This window comes from Sardina pilchardus, chromosome 2 (genome assembly GCF_963854185.1).
Source record: "Sardina pilchardus chromosome 2, fSarPil1.1, whole genome shotgun sequence".
Lineage (NCBI taxonomy): Eukaryota > Metazoa > Chordata > Actinopteri > Clupeiformes > Clupeidae > Sardina > Sardina pilchardus.
In genome coordinates, this window is record NC_084995.1 from 19,410,539 (window position 1) to 19,434,685 (window position 24,147).

The following is a 24,147-nucleotide window of genomic DNA, read 5'->3' on the forward strand; positions in this document are numbered from 1 at the left end:
TGTTTTCACAGCCACACAATTTGAAGTTCAACAGCTGTGTTCAACAGCTGTGTGTCAATGGCAGGCCTATTACGTGACTCGGTACACCTTTGGTATGGCCTGGTACCCACAAAGGCGAATTCGGTATAAACAACTATATATTTTCTGAAAGTAGACCTTCTAAGGATTCCATTTCACCCCCCTTTTACATATGCACAACTTATTGTTTTCACAGCCACACAATTTGAAGTTCAACAGCTGTGTGTCAAAGTAACGCTTAGTATGTGACTCGGTACACGCTTAGTATGGTCTGGTACCCACAAAGGCGAATTCGGTATAAACAACTATATATTTTCTGAAAGTAGACCTTCTAAGGATTCCATTTCACCCCCCTTTTACATATGCACAACTTATTGTTTTCACAGCCACACAAATTGAAGTTCAACAGCTGTGTGTCAAAGTAACGCTTAGTATGTGACTCGGTACACCTTTGGTATGGCCTGGTACCCACAAAGGCGAATTCGGTATAAACATCTATATATTTTCTGAAAGTAGACCTTCTAAGGATTCCATTTCACCCCCCTTTTACATATGCACAACTTATTGTTTTCACAGCCACACAATTTGAAGTTCAACAGCTGTGTGTCAATGGCAGGCCTATTATGTGACTCGGTACACCTTTGGTATGGCCTGGTACCCACAAAGGCGAATTCGGTATAAACAACTATATATTTTCTGAAAGTAGACCTTCTAAGGATTCCATTTCACCCCCCTTTTACATATGCACAACTTATTGTTTTCACAGCCACACAATTTGAAGTTCAACAGCTGTGTGTCAAAGTAACGCTTAGTATGTGACTCGGTACACCTTTGGTATGGCCTGGTACCCACAAAGGCGAATTCGGTATGAACAACTATATATTTTCTGAAAGTAGACCTTCTAAGGATTCCATTTCACCCCCCTTTTATATATGCACAACTTATTGTTTTCACAGCCACACAAATTGAAGTTCAACAGCTGTGTGTCAAAGTAACGCTTAGTATGTGACTCGGTACACGCCTAGTATGGTCTGGTACCCACAAAGGCGAATTCGGTATAAACATCTATATATTTTCTGAAAGTAGACCTTCTAAGGATTCCATTTCACCCCCCTTTTACATATGCACAACTTATTGTTTTCACAGCCACACAATTTGAAGTTCAACAGCTGTGTGTCAATGGCAGGCCTGTTATGTGACTCGGTACACCTTTGGTATGGCCTGGTACCCACAAAGGCGAATTCGGTATGAACAACTATATATTTTCTGAAAGTAGACCTTCTAAGGATTCCATTTCACCCCCCTTTTACATATGCACAACTTATTGTTTTCACAGCCACACAATTTGAAGTTCAACAGCTGTGTGTCAATGGCAGGCCTATTATGTGACTCGGTACACCTTTGGTATGGCCTGGTACCCACAAAGGCGAATTCGGTATAAACAACTATATATTTTCTGAAAGTAGACCTTCTAAGGATTCCATTTCACCCCCCTTTTACATATGCACAACTTATTGTTTTCACAGCCACACAATTTGAAGTTCAACAGCTGTGTGTCAAAGTAACGCTTAGTATGTGACTCGGTACACCTTTGGTATGGCCTGGTACCCACAAAGGCGAATTCGGTATGAACAACTATATATTTTCTGAAAGTAGACCTTCTAAGGATTCCATTTCACCCCCCTTTTACATATGCACAACTTATTGTTTTCACAGCCACACAATTTGAAGTTCAACAGCTGTGTTCAACAGCTGTGTGTCAATGGCAGGCCTATTACGTGACTCGGTACACCTTTGGTATGGCCTGGTACCCACAAAGGCGAATTCGGTATAAACAACTATATATTTTCTGAAAGTAGACCTTCTAAGGATTCCATTTCACCCCCCTTTTACATATGCACAACTTATTGTTTTCACAGCCACACAATTTGAAGTTCAACAGCTGTGTGTCAAAGTAACGCTTAGTATGTGACTCGGTACACGCTTAGTATGGTCTGGTACCCACAAAGGCGAATTCGGTATAAACAACTATATATTTTCTGAAAGTAGACCTTCTAAGGATTCCATTTCACCCCCCTTTTACATATGCACAACTTATTGTTTTCACAGCCACACAAATTGAAGTTCAACAGCTGTGTGTCAAAGTAACGCTTAGTATGTGACTCGGTACACCTTTGGTATGGCCTGGTACCCACAAAGGCGAATTCGGTATAAACATCTATATATTTTCTGAAAGTAGACCTTCTAAGGATTCCATTTCACCCCCCTTTTACATATGCACAACTTATTGTTTTCACAGCCACACAATTTGAAGTTCAACAGCTGTGTGTCAATGGCAGGCCTATTACGTGACTCGGTACACCTTTGGTATGGCCTGGTACCCACAAAGGCGAATTCGGTATAAACAACTATATATTTTCTGAAAGTAGACCTTCTAAGGATTCCATTTCACCCCCGTTTTACATATGCACAACTTATTGTTTTCACAGCCACACAATTTGAAGTTCAACAGCTGTGTGTCAATGGCAGGCCTGTTATGTGACTCGGTACACCTTTGGTATGGCCTGGTACCCACAAAGGCGAATTCGGTGTGAACAACTATATATTTTCTGAAAGTAGACCTTCTAAGGATTCCATTTCACCCCCCTTTTACATATGCACAACTTATTGTTTTCACAGCCACACAATTTGAAGTTCAACAGCTGTGTGTCAATGGCAGGCCTATTATGTGACTCGGTACACCTTTGGTATGGCCTGGTACCCACAAAGGCGAATTCGGTATAAACAACTATATATTTTCTGAAAGTAGACCTTCTAAGGATTCCATTTCACCCCCCTTTTACATATGCACAACTTATTGTTTTCACAGCCACACAATTTGAAGTTCAACAGCTGTGTGTCAAAGTAACGCTTAGTATGTGACTCGGTACACCTTTGGTATGGCCTGGTACCCACAAAGGCGAATTCGGTATGAACAACTATATATTTTCTGAAAGTAGACCTTCTAAGGATTCCATTTCACCCCCCTTTTATATATGCACAACTTATTGTTTTCACAGCCACACAAATTGAAGTTCAACAGCTGTGTGTCAAAGTAACGCTTAGTATGTGACTCGGTACACGCCTAGTATGGTCTGGTACCCACAAAGGCGAATTCGGTATAAACATCTATATATTTTCTGAAAGTAGACCTTCTAAGGATTCCATTTCACCCCCCTTTTACATATGCACAACTTATTGTTTTCACAGCCACACAATTTGAAGTTCAACAGCTGTGTGTCAATGGCAGGCCTGTTATGTGACTCGGTACACCTTTGGTATGGCCTGGTACCCACAAAGGCGAATTCGGTATGAACAACTATATATTTTCTGAAAGTAGACCTTCTAAGGATTCCATTTCACCCCCCTTTTACATATGCACAACTTATTGTTTTCACAGCCACACAATTTGAAGTTCAACAGCTGTGTGTCAATGGCAGGCCTATTATGTGACTCGGTACACCTTTGGTATGGCCTGGTACCCACAAAGGCGAATTCGGTATAAACAACTATATATTTTCTGAAAGTAGACCTTCTAAGGATTCCATTTCACCCCCCTTTTACATATGCACAACTTATTGTTTTCACAGCCACACAATTTGAAGTTCAACAGCTGTGTGTCAAAGTAACGCTTAGTATGTGACTCGGTACACCTTTGGTATGGCCTGGTACCCACAAAGGCGAATTCGGTATGAACAACTATATATTTTCTGAAAGTAGACCTTCTAAGGATTCCATTTCACCCCCCTTTTATATATGCACAACTTATTGTTTTCACAGCCACACAAATTGAAGTTCAACAGCTGTGTGTCAAAGTAACGCTTAGTATGTGACTCGGTACACGCCTAGTATGGTCTGGTACCCACAAAGGCGAATTCGGTATAAACATCTATATATTTTCTGAAAGTAGACCTTCTAAGGATTCCATTTCACCCCCCTTTTACATATGCACAACTTATTGTTTTCACAGCCACACAATTTGAAGTTCAACAGCTGTGTGTCAATGGCAGGCCTGTTATGTGACTCGGTACACCTTTGGTATGGCCTGGTACCCACAAAGGCGAATTCGGTATGAACAACTATATATTTTCTGAAAGTAGACCTTCTAAGGATTCCATTTCACCCCCCTTTTACATATGCACAACTTATTGTTTTCACAGCCACACAATTTGAAGTTCAACAGCTGTGTGTCAATGGCAGGCCTATTATGTGACTCGGTACACCTTTGGTATGGCCTGGTACCCACAAAGGCGAATTCGGTATAAACAACTATATATTTTCTGAAAGTAGACCTTCTAAGGATTCCATTTCACCCCCCTTTTACATATGCACAACTTATTGTTTTCACAGCCACACAATTTGAAGTTCAACAGCTGTGTGTCAAAGTAACGCTTAGTATGTGACTCGGTACACCTTTGGTATGGCCTGGTACCCACAAAGGCGAATTCGGTATGAACAACTATATATTTTCTGAAAGTAGACCTTCTAAGGATTCCATTTCACCCCCCTTTTATATATGCACAACTTATTGTTTTCACAGCCACACAAATTGAAGTTCAACAGCTGTGTGTCAAAGTAACGCTTAGTATGTGACTCGGTACACGCCTAGTATGGTCTGGTACCCACAAAGGCGAATTCGGTATAAACATCTATATATTTTCTGAAAGTAGACCTTCTAAGGATTCCATTTCACCCCCCTTTTACATATGCACAACTTATTGTTTTCACAGCCACACAATTTGAAGTTCAACAGCTGTGTGTCAAAGTAACGCTTAGTATGTGACTCGGTACACCTTTGGTATGGCCTGGTACCCACAAAGGCGAATTCGGTATGAACAACTATATATTTTCTGAAAGTAGACCTTCTAAGGATTCCATTTCACCCCCCTTTTATATATGCAGAACTTATTGTTTTCACAGCCACACAAATTGAAGTTCAACAGCTGTGTGTCAAAGTAACGCTTAGTATGTGACTCGGTACACGCCTAGTATGGTCTGGTACCCACAAAGGCGAATTCGGTATAAACATCTATATATTTTCTGAAAGTAGACCTTCTAAGGATTCCATTTCACCCCCCTTTTACATATGCACAACTTATTGTTTTCACAGCCACACAATTTGAAGTTCAACAGCTGTGTGTCAATGGCAGGCCTGTTATGTGACTCGGTACACCTTTGGTATGGCCTGGTACCCACAAAGGCGAATTCGGTATGAACAACTATATATTTTCTGAAAGTAGACCTTCTAAGGATTCCATTTCACCCCCCTTTTACATATGCACAACTTATTGTTTTCACAGCCACACAATTTGAAGTTCAACAGCTGTGTGTCAATGGCAGGCCTATTATGTGACTCGGTACACCTTTGGTATGGCCTGGTACCCACAAAGGCGAATTCGGTATAAACAACTATATATTTTCTGAAAGTAGACCTTCTAAGGATTCCATTTCACCCCCCTTTTATATATGCACAACTTATTGTTTTCACAGCCACACAAATTGAAGTTCAACAGCTGTGTGTCAAAGTAACGCTTAGTATGTGACTCGGTACACGCTTAGTATGGTCTGGTACCCACAAAGGCGAATTCGGTATAAACATCTATATATTTTCTGAAAGTAGACCTTCTAAGGATTCCATTTCACCCCCCTTTTACATATGCACAACTTATTGTTTTCACAGCCACACAATTTGAAGTTCAACAGCTGTGTGTCAAAGTAACGCTTAGTATGTGACTCGGTACACCTTTGGTATGGCCTGGTACCCACAAAGGCGAATTCGGTATAAACATCTATATATTTTCTGAAAGTAGACCTTCTAAGGATTCCATTTCACCCCCCTTTTACATATGCACAACTTATTGTTTTCACAGCCACACAATTTGAAGTTCAACAGCTGTGTGTCAATGGCAGGCCTATTACGTGACTCGGTACACCTTTGGTATGGCCTGGTACCCACAAAGGCGAATTCGGTATAAACAACTATATATTTTCTGAAAGTAGACCTTCTAAGGATTCCATTTCACCCCCGTTTTACATATGCACAACTTATTGTTTTCACAGCCACACAATTTGAAGTTCAACAGCTGTGTGTCAATGGCAGGCCTGTTATGTGACTCGGTACACCTTTGGTATGGCCTGGTACCCACAAAGGCGAATTCGGTGTGAACAACTATATATTTTCTGAAAGTAGACCTTCTAAGGATTCCATTTCACCCCCCTTTTACATATGCACAACTTATTGTTTTCACAGCCACACAATTTGAAGTTCAACAGCTGTGTGTCAATGGCAGGCCTATTATGTGACTCGGTACACCTTTGGTATGGCCTGGTACCCACAAAGGCGAATTCGGTATAAACAACTATATATTTTCTGAAAGTAGACCTTCTAAGGATTCCATTTCACCCCCCTTTTACATATGCACAACTTATTGTTTTCACAGCCACACAATTTGAAGTTCAACAGCTGTGTGTCAAAGTAACGCTTAGTATGTGACTCGGTACACCTTTGGTATGGCCTGGTACCCACAAAGGCGAATTCGGTATGAACAACTATATATTTTCTGAAAGTAGACCTTCTAAGGATTCCATTTCACCCCCCTTTTATATATGCACAACTTATTGTTTTCACAGCCACACAAATTGAAGTTCAACAGCTGTGTGTCAAAGTAACGCTTAGTATGTGACTCGGTACACGCCTAGTATGGTCTGGTACCCACAAAGGCGAATTCGGTATAAACATCTATATATTTTCTGAAAGTAGACCTTCTAAGGATTCCATTTCACCCCCCTTTTACATATGCACAACTTATTGTTTTCACAGCCACACAATTTGAAGTTCAACAGCTGTGTGTCAATGGCAGGCCTGTTATGTGACTCGGTACACCTTTGGTATGGCCTGGTACCCACAAAGGCGAATTCGGTATGAACAACTATATATTTTCTGAAAGTAGACCTTCTAAGGATTCCATTTCACCCCCCTTTTACATATGCACAACTTATTGTTTTCACAGCCACACAATTTGAAGTTCAACAGCTGTGTGTCAATGGCAGGCCTATTATGTGACTCGGTACACCTTTGGTATGGCCTGGTACCCACAAAGGCGAATTCGGTATAAACAACTATATATTTTCTGAAAGTAGACCTTCTAAGGATTCCATTTCACCCCCCTTTTACATATGCACAACTTATTGTTTTCACAGCCACACAATTTGAAGTTCAACAGCTGTGTGTCAAAGTAACGCTTAGTATGTGACTCGGTACACCTTTGGTATGGCCTGGTACCCACAAAGGCGAATTCGGTATGAACAACTATATATTTTCTGAAAGTAGACCTTCTAAGGATTCCATTTCACCCCCCTTTTATATATGCACAACTTATTGTTTTCACAGCCACACAAATTGAAGTTCAACAGCTGTGTGTCAAAGTAACGCTTAGTATGTGACTCGGTACACGCCTAGTATGGTCTGGTACCCACAAAGGCGAATTCGGTATAAACATCTATATATTTTCTGAAAGTAGACCTTCTAAGGATTCCATTTCACCCCCCTTTTACATATGCACAACTTATTGTTTTCACAGCCACACAATTTGAAGTTCAACAGCTGTGTGTCAATGGCAGGCCTGTTATGTGACTCGGTACACCTTTGGTATGGCCTGGTACCCACAAAGGCGAATTCGGTATGAACAACTATATATTTTCTGAAAGTAGACCTTCTAAGGATTCCATTTCACCCCCCTTTTACATATGCACAACTTATTGTTTTCACAGCCACACAATTTGAAGTTCAACAGCTGTGTGTCAATGGCAGGCCTATTATGTGACTCGGTACACCTTTGGTATGGCCTGGTACCCACAAAGGCGAATTCGGTATAAACAACTATATATTTTCTGAAAGTAGACCTTCTAAGGATTCCATTTCACCCCCCTTTTATATATGCACAACTTATTGTTTTCACAGCCACACAAATTGAAGTTCAACAGCTGTGTGTCAAAGTAACGCTTAGTATGTGACTCGGTACACGCTTAGTATGGTCTGGTACCCACAAAGGCGAATTCGGTATAAACATCTATATATTTTCTGAAAGTAGACCTTCTAAGGATTCCATTTCACCCCCCTTTTACATATGCACAACTTATTGTTTTCACAGCCACACAATTTGAAGTTCAACAGCTGTGTGTCAAAGTAACGCTTAGTATGTGACTCGGTACACCTTTGGTATGGCCTGGTACCCACAAAGGCGAATTCGGTATAAACATCTATATATTTTCTGAAAGTAGACCTTCTAAGGATTCCATTTCACCCCCCTTTTACATATGCACAACTTATTGTTTTCACAGCCACACAATTTGAAGTTCAACAGCTGTGTGTCAATGGCAGGCCTATTACGTGACTCGGTACACCTTTGGTATGGCCTGGTACCCACAAAGGCGAATTCGGTATAAACAACTATATATTTTCTGAAAGTAGACCTTCTAAGGATTCCATTTCACCCCCGTTTTACATATGCACAACTTATTGTTTTCACAGCCACACAATTTGAAGTTCAACAGCTGTGTGTCAATGGCAGGCCTGTTATGTGACTCGGTACACCTTTGGTATGGCCTGGTACCCACAAAGGCGAATTCGGTGTGAACAACTATATATTTTCTGAAAGTAGACCTTCTAAGGATTCCATTTCACCCCCCTTTTACATATGCACAACTTATTGTTTTCACAGCCACACAATTTGAAGTTCAACAGCTGTGTGTCAATGGCAGGCCTATTATGTGACTCGGTACACCTTTGGTATGGCCTGGTACCCACAAAGGCGAATTCGGTATAAACAACTATATATTTTCTGAAAGTAGACCTTCTAAGGATTCCATTTCACCCCCCTTTTACATATGCACAACTTATTGTTTTCACAGCCACACAATTTGAAGTTCAACAGCTGTGTGTCAAAGTAACGCTTAGTATGTGACTCGGTACACCTTTGGTATGGCCTGGTACCCACAAAGGCGAATTCGGTATGAACAACTATATATTTTCTGAAAGTAGACCTTCTAAGGATTCCATTTCACCCCCCTTTTATATATGCACAACTTATTGTTTTCACAGCCACACAAATTGAAGTTCAACAGCTGTGTGTCAAAGTAACGCTTAGTATGTGACTCGGTACACGCCTAGTATGGTCTGGTACCCACAAAGGCGAATTCGGTATAAACATCTATATATTTTCTGAAAGTAGACCTTCTAAGGATTCCATTTCACCCCCCTTTTACATATGCACAACTTATTGTTTTCACAGCCACACAATTTGAAGTTCAACAGCTGTGTGTCAATGGCAGGCCTGTTATGTGACTCGGTACACCTTTGGTATGGCCTGGTACCCACAAAGGCGAATTCGGTATGAACAACTATATATTTTCTGAAAGTAGACCTTCTAAGGATTCCATTTCACCCCCCTTTTACATATGCACAACTTATTGTTTTCACAGCCACACAATTTGAAGTTCAACAGCTGTGTGTCAATGGCAGGCCTATTATGTGACTCGGTACACCTTTGGTATGGCCTGGTACCCACAAAGGCGAATTCGGTATAAACAACTATATATTTTCTGAAAGTAGACCTTCTAAGGATTCCATTTCACCCCCCTTTTACATATGCACAACTTATTGTTTTCACAGCCACACAATTTGAAGTTCAACAGCTGTGTGTCAAAGTAACGCTTAGTATGTGACTCGGTACACCTTTGGTATGGCCTGGTACCCACAAAGGCGAATTCGGTATGAACAACTATATATTTTCTGAAAGTAGACCTTCTAAGGATTCCATTTCACCCCCCTTTTATATATGCACAACTTATTGTTTTCACAGCCACACAAATTGAAGTTCAACAGCTGTGTGTCAAAGTAACGCTTAGTATGTGACTCGGTACACGCCTAGTATGGTCTGGTACCCACAAAGGCGAATTCGGTATAAACATCTATATATTTTCTGAAAGTAGACCTTCTAAGGATTCCATTTCACCCCCCTTTTACATATGCACAACTTATTGTTTTCACAGCCACACAATTTGAAGTTCAACAGCTGTGTGTCAATGGCAGGCCTGTTATGTGACTCGGTACACCTTTGGTATGGCCTGGTACCCACAAAGGCGAATTCGGTATGAACAACTATATATTTTCTGAAAGTAGACCTTCTAAGGATTCCATTTCACCCCCCTTTTACATATGCACAACTTATTGTTTTCACAGCCACACAATTTGAAGTTCAACAGCTGTGTGTCAATGGCAGGCCTATTATGTGACTCGGTACACCTTTGGTATGGCCTGGTACCCACAAAGGCGAATTCGGTATAAACAACTATATATTTTCTGAAAGTAGACCTTCTAAGGATTCCATTTCACCCCCCTTTTACATATGCACAACTTATTGTTTTCACAGCCACACAATTTGAAGTTCAACAGCTGTGTGTCAAAGTAACGCTTAGTATGTGACTCGGTACACCTTTGGTATGGCCTGGTACCCACAAAGGCGAATTCGGTATGAACAACTATATATTTTCTGAAAGTAGACCTTCTAAGGATTCCATTTCACCCCCCTTTTATATATGCACAACTTATTGTTTTCACAGCCACACAAATTGAAGTTCAACAGCTGTGTGTCAAAGTAACGCTTAGTATGTGACTCGGTACACGCCTAGTATGGTCTGGTACCCACAAAGGCGAATTCGGTATAAACATCTATATATTTTCTGAAAGTAGACCTTCTAAGGATTCCATTTCACCCCCCTTTTACATATGCACAACTTATTGTTTTCACAGCCACACAATTTGAAGTTCAACAGCTGTGTGTCAAAGTAACGCTTAGTATGTGACTCGGTACACCTTTGGTATGGCCTGGTACCCACAAAGGCGAATTCGGTATGAACAACTATATATTTTCTGAAAGTAGACCTTCTAAGGATTCCATTTCACCCCCCTTTTACATATGCACAACTTATTGTTTTCACAGCCACACAATTTGAAGTTCAACAGCTGTGTGTCAATGGCAGGCCTATTATGTGACTCGGTACACCTTTGGTATGGCCTGGTACCCACAAAGGCGAATTCGGTATAAACAACTATATATTTTCTGAAAGTAGACCTTCTAAGGATTCCATTTCACCCCCCTTTTACATATGCACAACTTATTGTTTTCACAGCCACACAATTTGAAGTTCAACAGCTGTGTGTCAAAGTAACGCTTAGTATGTGACTCGGTACACCTTTGGTATGGCCTGGTACCCACAAAGGCGAATTCGGTATGAACAACTATATATTTTCTGAAAGTAGACCTTCTAAGGATTCCATTTCACCCCCCTTTTATATATGCACAACTTATTGTTTTCACAGCCACACAAATTGAAGTTCAACAGCTGTGTGTCAAAGTAACGCTTAGTATGTGACTCGGTACACGCCTAGTATGGTCTGGTACCCACAAAGGCGAATTCGGTATAAACATCTATATATTTTCTGAAAGTAGACCTTCTAAGGATTCCATTTCACCCCCCTTTTACATATGCACAACTTATTGTTTTCACAGCCACACAATTTGAAGTTCAACAGCTGTGTGTCAAAGTAACGCTTAGTATGTGACTCGGTACACCTTTGGTATGGCCTGGTACCCACAAAGGCGAATTCGGTATGAACAACTATATATTTTCTGAAAGTAGACCTTCTAAGGATTCCATTTCACCCCCCTTTTATATATGCAGAACTTATTGTTTTCACAGCCACACAAATTGAAGTTCAACAGCTGTGTGTCAAAGTAACGCTTAGTATGTGACTCGGTACACGCCTAGTATGGTCTGGTACCCACAAAGGCGAATTCGGTATAAACATCTATATATTTTCTGAAAGTAGACCTTCTAAGGATTCCATTTCACCCCCCTTTTACATATGCACAACTTATTGTTTTCACAGCCACACAATTTGAAGTTCAACAGCTGTGTGTCAATGGCAGGCCTGTTATGTGACTCGGTACACCTTTGGTATGGCCTGGTACCCACAAAGGCGAATTCGGTATGAACAACTATATATTTTCTGAAAGTAGACCTTCTAAGGATTCCATTTCACCCCCCTTTTACATATGCACAACTTATTGTTTTCACAGCCACACAATTTGAAGTTCAACAGCTGTGTGTCAATGGCAGGCCTATTATGTGACTCGGTACACCTTTGGTATGGCCTGGTACCCACAAAGGCGAATTCGGTATAAACAACTATATATTTTCTGAAAGTAGACCTTCTAAGGATTCCATTTCACCCCCCTTTTATATATGCACAACTTATTGTTTTCACAGCCACACAAATTGAAGTTCAACAGCTGTGTGTCAAAGTAACGCTTAGTATGTGACTCGGTACACGCTTAGTATGGTCTGGTACCCACAAAGGCGAATTCGGTATAAACATCTATATATTTTCTGAAAGTAGACCTTCTAAGGATTCCATTTCACCCCCCTTTTACATATGCACAACTTATTGTTTTCACAGCCACACAATTTGAAGTTCAACAGCTGTGTGTCAAAGTAACGCTTAGTATGTGACTCGGTACACCTTTGGTATGGCCTGGTACCCACAAAGGCGAATTCGGTATAAACAACTATATATTTTCTGAAAGTAGACCTTCTAAGGATTCCATTTCACCCCCCTTTTATATATGCACAACTTATTGTTTTCACAGCCACACAAATTGAAGTTCAACAGCTGTGTGTCAATGGCAGGCCTGTTTTGTGACTCGGTACACCTTTGGTATGGCCTGGTACCCACAAAGGCGAATTCGGTATAAACAACTATATATTTTCTGAAAGTAGACCTTCTAAGGATTCCATTTCACCCCCCTTTTACATATGCACAACTTATTGTTTTCACAGCCACACAATTTGAAGTTCAACAGCTGTGTGTCAAAGTAACGCTTAGTATGTGACTCGGTACACGCTTAGTATGGTCTGGTACCCACAAAGGCGAATTCGGTATAAACATCTATATATTTTCTGAAAGTAGACCTTCTAAGGATTCCATTACACCCACCTTTTATATATGCACAACTTATTGTTTTCACAGCCACACAATTTGAAGTTCAACAGTGTGTGTCAATGGCAGACCATTATGTGACTCACTACACACTTAGCTTGGCCTGGTACCCACAAAGGCAGAATTGGTAGCCTATAGATATCTGCAATATTATAGTGCATGTTATAAACCCACCTTTTAAATAAGCACAACGTTATAGTTTTATCAGCTTCACAGTTTTAATTTAACACTAGGCAATAAAGTAGATAAGGCACATTCAAAAATACATTCTAAGTAACATTCTAAGGTGTATTTTCGATTTAAATGTCTTATTTAATTATTTTCTAACTTTACCTTCCTTTGGTAACGCAATACAGTTTTAAATTAATAATGTTCGTCCTCATGAATTGAAAAAGCAATGAATATGTTCTGACTTTTATTTTGAAAGATTCGCGAATGGCGGCCATATTGGATTTTTCTTTACTGTCGCTAGTTTCACACTACTTGATTTCTCAGTTCCGAATGGCGGCCATATTGGAATTTTCTTTACTGTCGCTAGTTTCACACTACTTGATTTCTCATGTTGCAGTAAGCTAAACGATTTCATCTCTTACGTGACTTGTTGTTCTTGCACGTAACTGTGTAACCGTCTGACTGATAAAGAAGTTGTTAAATGTCTTTACGTTTAGAAACATAATCAAGCAGACTCATCCAAGCAGATGCGAATAGCCTACAATGTCAGTACTCAAACCACCAGTAGCAGGCTTAGGACTAGGTAAGTAAAACATCTCTTCTCTCTATCTCTACTATTTTCATTTTAAAAACTGTATGTAAAGCGTAATTCTAGCCAACACCTGTTTCCAAAATGTATTTATAGAGTCTGTACATGTGGTCCCTAGCTTGGTTTGCCCGAAAATTAAGTGGAAATATCCTTTAGAAGTGTTTACTTTAGGCGCTAGTTAGCATGTAACAGCATCTGAATTAATGAACTGGCATGGTGCATTTATACCTGACGATCTCTTTCAAGTATTTAAATAAAAAACGGACCTCATGGTTAGTATTTATAGAGTCTGTACATGTGGTCCCTAGCTTGGTTTGTCTGAAAATTAAGTGGAAATATCCTTTAGTAGTGTTTGTACTCTAGGCGCCAGTTAGCATGTAACAGCATGTGAATGAATGAACTGGCCACTAGCATGGTGCATTTATACCTGACGATCTCTTTCAAGTTATTTGAATAAAAAACTGACATCATGGTTAGTATTTATAGAGTCTGTACATGTGGTCCCTTGCTTGGTTTGTCTGAAAATTAAGTGGAAATATCCTTTAGAAGTGTTTGTACTTTAGGCGCTAGTTAGCGTGCCAGGTGTCATACCATTGCAGTAATCATCTCACTAAACACGTCTTTTCATATCCAATCTGTTCAACAGAGTTTGCCAGTCAGACCACTACACCTTTGCCAGCACCACCACCCAGCAAGCTTCATCAACTCCAGCCATGCCGGTAAATACAGTGCCTATTGACAGCCTACACACCCCTGTTCAAATGCCAGTAGCTTTGTCCATTGTTAAATCCCCGTTGTTCTTAAATGTGTTATTGTGTTTCGGAAAGGTATTGCATTACATTACTCTTCACCTTTTGCTTTTGTAGTAGAAAACATGTTGATGGTAGTGAAAAGGTAGTAAATTCAGCTCAATTTTTTTTGTATGAACCCTGCCATTGCAGTAATCATCTCACTAAATACGCCTTTTCATTTCTAATCTGTTCAACAGAGTTTACCAATCAGACCTACACCTCTGTCAAATTCGCTCACAACGCTGCCAGTAACACCCCTGCAAGGTAGAACTGCATTTTCATTAATCTGGCACCAATAACAAGGGAGAAACAAGCCATGAATGTCTGTCACAACTTCTTTGCATCTTTACTTTCCTTACATCTGAAGAGTGTGTTACATATATCATTATTTAAAATAATTTTAATAAATTGTTTAAGCATGTACAATAAATAAAGCATGTAAATGAGCATGTAAAATAAATAAACAAAAGCAAGTAAAATAAATAAATAAACAAAATGTATTGAACCTAATACTATGTGTGGTGAGTCTGTGTGATGGTTGCTGAGGATAAATGTTTTTATATTGGATTATTAAATTACAGAATACATTTATAGGTTTCTCATCAGCAGGCACTGTCTTCACCTTAGTAAATTTGGTAACTTTGGTAAGTCCTGTAAATAATTGTAAATTGTTCTGATTGAGGGCAAATGGAAAGTGTTGTAATGTATTATTGCTATTTTAGTGCATCATTTTCATTATTATGGCCATAAATAAGGCCAATTAGAAGCTGGTGGGTAGTAAGCGGCAAAAGGGTGGCCCTTTATCTGGAGCCGCTTCTGAGCCGCCGCTGGACAGCCAGAGAACTGATGAGCAAAACTCCAGCGGGCCACTGGTGGTTACCGCCGTTGGACCGCCAACTCTGCCGCTGGTTTGTAACAGTAACTTTAGCATTGCCCATTAAATGATTGCAAAATATTTATTGAGGTGAGTTTAACAAGTGTAATTTCATTGGCATATAATTCAGGCCTATAGTAGATGGCTAAATGGCTACAGTAGAAGGATACACGAAAAGCCCAAACTACCAAAATCTTCATATTTTATTACCACAGTTTCTATCTATAGGCCTCTCTTATTTGGTATACTGACTAGACATTATTGAACAAACATAGGCTATTCATCTGTATTTCAGTATCTCAGTAGGTTAAAGTATTTTTTAGATACCTCCCTGAAATTACTTTTTGCAGGTTGTGATGTCTTCTATACGTTCTGACGTTACTGTTAAAATGGCGTAACTGTTAAATTCCAATATAGTGAGTAGGCTATTGGCAAAACCGATTGGCATTTTTATGTTGAGCCGGCAGGGGGCTCAGTTTAAAAAGTAACTAAGTTCGCACACACACATCAACAGATTCACACGCACAGATAAACACACTTCCACGGATTCCACACACACACACACACACACATGCGCACACATGCACATTCACACACACAGACAGACACACACACATCTTTATACAAGCAAACTCACACATGCACACACTCATATACACATGAGCTGCAAGAGTAGGAGATATACATACAGTATATTGCACAAATCGGAGATAAGGCAGGTTTAGACTTGCTGCAGACGCGTTCGTGTTCGTATCATGACTGCCTCGCGTATTTTGCGGTCGTTTGGTGCGTCGGTCGTGCACGTCGTCGCAAGCGAACATGACGCGTCCGCGAGATGCAATACTGATAAGAAAGTAGGGGGCGATCACTACAAAAAAAGGTGACTGCAAGATGCATTATCGACATCGAAGCTGGGGGCAATCATGAGAGTAAACAATGGCACATGGCCACATCCACATCTGATGTTACTATTCTCCCCCTAGTGAAGACCTCCAGTAGGGTGCGTAATGCTGCAGCGAGTCTGTACACCGGACACAGCAGGTCGCACACGGGCGCATATGCTTACGGTTGGTCTAACAGCAAGTATAATCCCAGCCATACAGGAAAGTTGACGAGCGTAATTTGTTTTGGAGAGAATGTGCAGAACTGAGCGGCGGTCATATTGTGTACCGCTATGCGGTGCATCTAGTTTATCGTAGCCTTCTCGTCGTGTGTCATCACAGTATCAGTGTCAAGGAGATTCCCCAAAAAATCAAACATGCTAGACTTTTGGTCGTAACGTCTTAGAATGTCGCAGACAATAAATCGCGGGTCGTTGAACATGTCAGATTACAAGACGCTTCCTCCTTCGATCGTCGTTCCCGACTTTGAATATTCGGACCCGACAATGGAAATTTGTCGGCCACGACACAATCATGGCAAAATCGGGCTGAAATTGTGTAGTCTGCACAGGCCATTACTTATACTTAGGGTAACATTTTACATTTTAGCATGCAGTAGCCTGAATAGTTGTAGGTTCAATTCCTGTCATCCACCGTTGTGCCCTTAAGCAAGGCACTTAAAGGTGAACTATGTGGCCCCGGCAGTGGCGCAACTGGCTGGGGCACCTGCACCGTACGCTGGCGACCCGGGTTCGATTCCCGCCCCGTGGTCCTTTCCAGATCCCACCCCGACTCTCTCCCACTCACTTCCTGTCATTCTCTCTACTGTCCTGTCCAAATAAAGGAATAAAAAGCCCAAAAAATAATCTTAAAAAAAAAAAAAAAGGTGAACTATGCAAGTTTTTATTAGCTTGATTTACCTAAACTGCTGAGCTTCGAAGTCATTGGAATAAGTCATGGCTAACAGTCAGGAAATTACGGTAATTATAAGGTTCAGTCAGGGATTTCGCAGGACTTTTTTTTTTCATTTTGTTTGGGGAACAGACCGCCCTCACTTTGTTTGTTTCCAGGTTTCGGAGCCTGAGCTGCCAACAGACACCATTTTGCTAGCACGAGGAAATAATCGCTGAATGTTACAAAAAATGAAAATGCTAAGGGATTGGAATCGCGTAAAATCCCTGACTGCACATCTAAGGTTAACGTCGGGGGCTGGAGTTGGTTAAGATTATGTTTTGTAATTGTTTGACAACAATTGTACATGAACTTGAATATTAACAGATCATCTGTTAAGTCTCTGAGGGCGGACTATTCAAATAAAGTGTTACCATAGTTACCATATACCATATAAGGAATGTTCCATATGCTGTAGAAATGGAAGGTTGCAACAAAGATACTTGAATACCTTTTTCAACCGTCTCTGGTTGCAATTTACATTTTGGAAAGTAGAGGGGGAAAAAAGATTGGTGCAATCTGTCGCCCAAATGAAAGACCAAACTTGCAAAAATGTATGAAATGACTCAAACTGCAATGATTCATCTTGCTACCCTTTCACTTACTGGGGGCCATGACTCACTCAAGTGTTAATCAAATGCACCAACAAATAAATAGTAGTAATGGACAGAAAACCGCAAATACCAAGAAAAGGGCCGCTGCTTTAAAAGGGATTTCTGGGAAATCAATTCATCAAGAAGTGCATGGACACTGGGACTTAAGCCTCTCCTCAATAAACAGTTTGCTACAGGAAATTATCACAGCTTGGTATGTCTCAGAGAATCACCAAAATAGTTTTGAGGTCAGAGCTTGTATCAGAGTTGTGTGTGAAGGCGAGGATCTTGTGCTTACGTTTTAATTAGCATGAATTAATCTCGTTAGCCTGTTGCTAGTGGGGAGGGGTGGTCCTCAGAGGCCTATGTGTTGGTTTGCCCGTGGGTGGGTGGGTGGGTTTGTGTGTGTGTGTGTGTGTGTGTGTGTGTGTGTGTGTGTGTGTGTTTGTGTTTGTGTGTGCATTTTGCTTTCTGTTTCCCTTTTGTGGTTTCTAAGGCTGGCCAGCTGTGATATAAGCCCCTTTGACAGTGAGTCTCCACTCTGATATTCCTGTTAAGGAAACATCATAATCACACTCAAGAGAATCCACACAATTCTACAATCCAGTGTCCATGGAGATCCAGATTATCTCAAGCAAGCCACTGATTTCCCTCATTTCCATTTTTATGTGTTCATGCTTAGTGGAACTTAAAGACACTTATTTTTTCCACGCAAGGTGTTATGCTATAAACGACTTTAAATCAGCCTGCTAGACTATATTAGGCATGTCTCTTAGCAACATGATAAAGTAGATTCAGCATCCACTTGCCTCCTCTTATACGTGGCTTTTAGCTCCTTTTTTCATTCTCCACTTCCTACATGCACATTATGGCTGCCCTCTCTCAGCGCACATAGGCCATTTAATTGGTGCACATGTTGTTCATTGACTTGGCCTGGATGGTCACACCGGGGCTCTCTGGGAGTGACCCTACTTCCCCCCTTAACGAGCAGATCGACTTGTGGCCCACACATCCATGCTGAGAGACTCGTTTTACCACTGCGAATTACCTTCGCTCCCATAAGCTCAGCCATTTATTTCCCAGGACCCCTGGAGCATGTCAGGCCACGGGCGTCCATCACACTGCCTGCATGAGTCAGGCGCTTCCTTGATGACAATGACATTGAAGTTCTATACAGTCCCATTTGTCACGCCCAGGCACATTAATGGAGTTGAGCAAAGACATTAAGATGTAGCGGTGGAACTGTGATGAATTTCCTGCACCGTAGTGTCTGAGGGACTTGTGCACTGCAATAACAAATGGGGTTAAGGGACTGGAGCTTAAATGTGGCACTTTTCTGTTCTGGACACCTGGACTACGGTCTTGTGGACTGCTGGAGTAGGCTGCACTGGACTACTGAACTATGCTCTTCTGGACGACAGAACTAATGCTCTTCTAAACTAGGCTACACTGGACTACTGAACTACTAGACTACTGAACTATGCTCTTCTGGACGACTGAACTATGCTCTTCTGGACGACTGAACTATGCTCTTCAGGACGACTGAACTATGTTCTTCTGGACGACTGAACTATGCTCTTCTAAACTAGGCTACAGTGGACTACTGAACGACTGGACTACTGAACTATGCTCTTCTGGACTACTGGACTAATGGACTATAAAATATGACATGCTGCCTTTTGATTTGATACCCATAAGGCATGTTGGTCATAGACAGACGTGAGAACAGAGCCATAACGTGATGCACCTCGTGGTGTAAGGTCCTCCGGTTTCCTTTCTCCAAGGCTACAGAGAGGTTCTGAGTCGACGACTCATTCAGCACCGCAGCTCAGTACTGATTCATAATTCATTCAGTCAGCAAGATGGCCACACTGTAGCAATACTATCTACAACGTTCATATTTATAGTGATTTAAATTAAATTACAACTGATTCATAATTTATATGATTGGTGGAAAGACTAAAAAGGACCTTTCAATGTTTTAAATAAATAGCCTCAGAATAAGTGCCTTACATAAATCAATACCCACTTTATTAAACTGTGTAGGATAATGCAATACAAAAAGAAAAAAAAAAACACGCACACCACAATTCAATCTGACTTCATAATGAATTAAGTGTCCCACTCAATTAGAAAGAATGGATAACTCTCTCAGCGAACGCTCTAGCTTGTAACAAAGAAGTCACCACAACTTTTACATTATGGGAAGCGAGCAAAACCACCACACTCATAACGCTGATGCAGCACACATCCTATATATTTCAGATTAACCAGCTCCAAATATACGTATTCACTCACACTTTTTTTTTTTTCATTTTCTTCTCACAGAACAAGTTGACATTTAGCATACTGCTAAAGGCAGTGCTGCCACTCTACAAGGCAACACAGAAATTCTTCACCTGCAAACATGGCTGGCAGGTAATAACAGGTTGTGGGCTATGTCCGCAGTTTGAGGTGTGTATGTGTGTGTGTGTGTGTGTGGGTGTGTGTGTGTGTGTGTGTGTGTGTGTGAGGAGAGAGCTGCTGTAGCCTACTGACAGCCTGATGAGGTGTGCCAGGAGATGACTTAAACACAAGAGTTTCAGGCACTGGGGCCCGGCTGGCACATTACACTCTGGGAGCCCCAGGCTACCGGGAGCAGCCAGCCAGGGAGGGAAGGGAAGGGAAGGGGAGAGCAGAGGCCCATTCTCAGGCAACAGCAGAGGCCTGTCGGCCGGATAATGTGATCAGCGTTGTTGCTGGTCCGGCTGTCATTTGTATACGTGTGTGTGGCTATTTTCCAAACAGAGCAAATGTCACTCAAGTCAGGTTCTGTTATACACTTCGTGCCAAAAAAAAGGGTGCAGAAAAAAGGAGGAGAGGGTGAAAAAAATCCTTCATGGCTTGTGAGCTGAACCAATGGCGCTGGTGGCCCGGCTCCATTCGGCTCCATACAATTACCCCAGTGTGATTTTGGTGGAGTAACGACACTATTAGGAGCGACAGGGCTCTTTGAGCACCAGAGGCAGCAGCGGTAGCAGAAGTGGCAATCTCACATCTCATTTCCCCCCAGTCCATCCTGACGTCCCTCCGACACACCCCTCTCCCTCCTCCTCCTCCTCCTCCTCCTCCTCCTCCTCCTCCTCCTTCATCTCTCTCCCCCCACGCCATCATCTCCCCACCGGGGGAATAATCATCTGCGGGGCCCTCAACTGCCTCGTCCCACTCAGGGGGCCCTGCTGGAGGAACGCCCGCGCTGGCTCCACCCTGACCCATTACCACAACTGTGAGATGGACCAGAGAGAGAGGGATAGAGAGAGAGAGAGAGAGAGAGAGAGAGAGATGGACAGGGGAGAGAAAGATGGAGAGAAGACAGAGAGAGATAGAGAAAGAGAGAATATAGAGACAGAGAGATGGACAGAAGACAGAGAGAGAAAGAGAGAAGAGAGAGAAAAATGGAGAGAAGAGAGAGAGATAGAGAGATGCATGGAAAAATGACAAAAATGAGCTTGTGCGTCAATTTAGTGTAATTGCCAGAGTTGCTGTTTGTTTCCCCAAATGAAAACTCACTACATTAAAAAAAAACCCACATTTCTCTGAAAAGTACTGGCATGCTTCCTTGCAGAGAGGAGCTCTGCGTAAGTGTGCAAGCACTGCAGGGCTCTGCTTGGATGTGCTTCCACATGGATATTTTGGCCCCTAAACGCCAATGTGGACAAGGCTGCCTCCTGCCAGAGTCTTGTGTAATGCTGTGGCCCTGCGGCCGAGCTGTCAAGCCTTGTGCCGCCGCCGCAGCCGACTCCACCGCCACCGCCACCGCTGCCGTCTTCATGGACCGCTGGCCACCCTGCCGCAGCTGTAATCGCCAAAGCGTGAGAGTTATGCAAAGCCCGGGGCCTCCGAGACACACGCCAGTGCAGCTTAATGCCTAGCAATGCACCGGGCGCGAGCAAGAAGAGGGAGGCAGGGGGATCGTGCCCGCAGAGGAACAATAAATAAATAAATAAATAAATAAATAAATAACGATCAGGGAACAGTGACCAGGGGGGATTGAGGAGCAAAGCACCGCCACCACCACCACCGCCACCATCCACAGGCTGTTGTCATCTTCTCACTTGAGTCACACGCCCTACCTGAGTGTTTCTGGTGGCGGGTCTTCCCCTAGCAACAGCTTGAGTGATTGGGGCCCGCGAGACGAGCCGCTTGTGGGTAGAGAGTGAAGAGAGTGGTCTCATTCAAGAATGGAGTTGTTTACTCCCTCGCTCGCTCGCTCGCTCTCCGCACCGCTTGGCCGTGAATGAATAAAACATCGCCCGAATGCATACATGTAAATTGCAGCCTCTACGTCTGGCTAACTGCGCCTTCCCGTTCGGGCAGACAGGAACAGTCGTCCTCGCCAAAGCGCAGCTCGACAGCACAAGTGGCATAATGTCTCCTCGCGCCGCTGTGATGTATGAGAACAAAAGCAGAGGGTTGGGTTTGGCTAACAAGCTGAGCCCAGGAGCAGCTGGGCTGGAGGCATGCTGCTGGAGACAGTGTGATTGTGTGTGTGTGTGTGTGTGTGTGTGTGTGTGTGTGTGTGAGGGGGGGGGGGGGGGGGGTAGTGTGTGTGTGTGTGTGTGTGTGTGTGTGTGTGTGTGTGTGTGTGTGTGTGTGTCTGTGTGTGTATGCATCAGTGTGTCAGTGTGTGTGTGTGTGTGTGTGTGTGTGTGTGTGTGTGTGTGAGTGGGGTGCATTCTCCTAAAGTAGGCTACGGTAAGAGATATACACATTCATATTCACAATGTCTGTTTGCATTTCACCCTAGTTATACATACTAGCCTTTCATAACATGTAGCGTTGTGATGTTATACTGCAACATGGCAGTGTTTTAGAATATAAATGATTTTTTGCAGATCTTTTACAGACATTTGATATACAGTAAAATATGCTACACGCAAGACTCATTTGAGCTGTACTGTATATGTGGGCAAGAAGAGTGGTATTGATCCACATGAGGCCTCATGAGCACTTTCCCATAACCGTAGGACTCGCCGGGCAGAGGAAACCCGTAGCGTGGGCTTTATGGCAGTGCGGGAAACGTGACAAATGTTTCAGTCGTGTTCCGAAAAAGCCTCATATCCACAGGACCCGCCTGATCAATCGATGGCAACTCCTGCAGTTCGAGGGCCATTAATCTCACTCTGTGAGACTTAAATCAAGCCATCACTTCTGATCCCGGGAGGTGAAGCGCTGATGGGGAGGAGGGAGCTCGCCGTGTCGCTCGTACCGTTGCAGAGCTTTTCGCACACACGCAGAGAAGTGCATTCAACTGGCCCGCGAGCCACCGACGCACAGCTGAGCTGCGCCACTGGCAGGTAATAGGAAGGGTCTTAGTGTGGCAGAACGGTTCAGAGCTTGACTCGGGGCTATGGATTTCTTAACAATGCGCTGGTGATTTTACCATCGTGTGAACAGTTTGAGTAAAGCAAGGCGCTCCACACGACAAGTGGATGGCGGTGGGGGGAAGCGCAAATCAAAGAGAATCATGAAATCTCCAAACTCAAGCAGTTTGAATGACTTAGAATCAGGAATGAAGATGAGAGTGATTTAGTCTCCATGCTGACTAAATGGTCTTTACGCGTGTCTGACTTACTTATGCATCACTATGGCCCCTATAAGAGCATGATAAATTCTCAGTAAGTTGCAAGCTTTCTAAATGACCATATCCAACAGGATGACAAAAGCATTTACATATCTATACTGTCAATGAGCAGGGTACAAAAACAAACACAAAGCCCAATTCTCTGCTAGAGTATAAGTGTCATTCTTGTCACCGAAAGAACACTTACTGAGATTGGAATAATACAGCACTTGTATGCATATTGTTTGTTGGTTGAATGGACTGATTATATATACTGTACTGTATTTAAAAAAGCAGTTGCTGGATCACTTGCATTCCAAATTCCAGATGCAGTCTTGTTAGAAACAATGAATCCATTATCAAATAGAGACAATGCGATACGTATATTTAGCCATTCAAATTCACAATCTTTTCAGAGTAGCACAGTCTGCTGCCATGGTAACAGTAACAACTAAATTTCAGCAGAGCACACAATGGCATACCGAACCTGTACCTTGCACAAAGCCAACCAGCCAGCCAGTTATTCAGCAAAAGACAGTTCTGTCTAAGCAGGAAGTGAGTCTGACCAGGTGATGGCT

At 42.2% G+C, this 24,147-nt stretch overlaps 1 protein-coding gene and 1 long non-coding RNA gene across 3 annotated transcripts in view; one reads left to right on the plus strand and one right to left on the minus strand.

Annotated features, from left to right (window-relative positions):
• The window catches only part of galntl6 (polypeptide N-acetylgalactosaminyltransferase like 6), a 207,447-nt gene that overhangs the window by 103,161 nt on the left and 80,139 nt on the right, over positions 1-24,147 (minus strand). The gene's annotated exons all lie outside the window — the stretch shown is intronic.
• Positions 13,621-14,959, plus strand: LOC134101201 (uncharacterized). Of its 2 annotated transcripts, XR_009941358.1 has the most exons (4): positions 13,621-13,684; positions 13,786-13,871; positions 14,524-14,596; positions 14,866-14,959. It is a non-coding gene; the product is annotated as an uncharacterized LOC134101201 (long non-coding RNA). The 2 variants fall into 2 exon arrangements; XR_009941357.1 differs by lacking the exon at positions 13,621-13,684 and having other exon boundaries at positions 13,702-13,871.